This window comes from Austrofundulus limnaeus, unplaced genomic scaffold (genome assembly GCF_001266775.1).
Source record: "Austrofundulus limnaeus strain Quisiro unplaced genomic scaffold, Austrofundulus_limnaeus-1.0 Scaffold114, whole genome shotgun sequence".
In the NCBI taxonomy this organism is placed as follows: Eukaryota; Metazoa; Chordata; class Actinopteri; order Cyprinodontiformes; family Rivulidae; genus Austrofundulus; species Austrofundulus limnaeus.
The window spans coordinates 1,483,235-1,484,574 of record NW_013952516.1 but is presented as its reverse complement, the minus strand read 5'-3'; positions in this window follow the sequence as shown (position 1 = coordinate 1,484,574).

Sequence of the window (1,340 nt, the reverse complement as noted above, 5' to 3'; positions counted from 1 at the left end):
CCATGGGGCTGACACAACGTTAATGGGGTTTGGGTGGGTAATAAAAGAGAAGCAGCAGAGAGGTGTGTAAAACTACAACTCTGCTTCCAGTCTGGACCCTGGATTGTCAATAAGCTCTATGGTCAACAAAGTCAGCTAAATTCTTAGAAAGGAGAGCGGCTCCAGTCAGGGTGGGATGGATGCCATTTCTCCCCATCAGACCAGGTTTCCCCCAGAAAGAACTCCAGTTATCCACAAAGCYGACATTGTTTTCAGAACACCACTTAGATGCCCAGCGGTTAAATGAGGACATATGACTAAACATGTCATCACTGCTAAGGTTAGGGATGGGGCCAGAGGAAACTACAGAGTCCGAAATAGTCTTTGCAAAGTTACAGACTGAAGCAACGTTAATTTTAGTAACCTCCGATTGACGTAACCAAGTGTCATTACCACTGACATGAATCACAACCGTACTGTACCTAGCATTAGCCAGTAGTTTCAGATAGGACAGTCGCCCGCTCTGGCTCCTGAATGCATTTAATCATGACTGTTGGAGTCCCTAAATCCATGTTTCGGAATATGGAGCTACCAATAACCAGAGTCTGTTTCTCGACCGGGCTGTCGCTGAGTGGGGAGAAGCAATTTGAAACATGAACGGGTTGATAGTTGGGAAGTTTAGTTTTAGCACTATGCTTTTTCCGAGCCGTCACCCAGCTACTTGCTCGGGGCAGCGGCCTAACGGCATCCACCAAGGGACCGCTTCMAGGAGAGGCTACTCTCGGCGGCTCAGTGCTAGCCTGGCTAGCTGTTGGCTTCTCAACAGTGTGAAGCCGAGCTTCTAATAACGACAGCCTCACCTCTAAGGCTGCCATAAGTCCACATTTAATACATATGTTGCCATCACCAAAGGAGGCAGGGGAGGAACTAAACATCTCACAGACAGAGCAAGTGAGGAAAGCCGAAGTCAGAGAAGAAGCAACCATGATGCTAAGCAAATGTTAGCGAGAACWACAAGATCCCAAAATCCACAAATAACACCAAGAATTATTGAAAAATAAAACGTTTTAAGCACAGTTCCAACACAAACAAACTATATCAAAGGTGATTTAGGACTAGAAGTAGAACCGTGCAAAGGTAGATAATCCAGTGAGTTATACAGMGGGTAAAATAAGTATTGAACACGTCACCATTTTTTTCAGTAAATATATCATTAGAGGTTCTAATGACATGAAATTTTCACCAGGTGTCAGTAACAACCCAAGTGATCCATACATACAAATAAATCAAACCATAAATGTCCAGAAATGAAGTTATTTGTAACAATGTGGAATGGCACAGGGAAAAAGTATTGAACACAT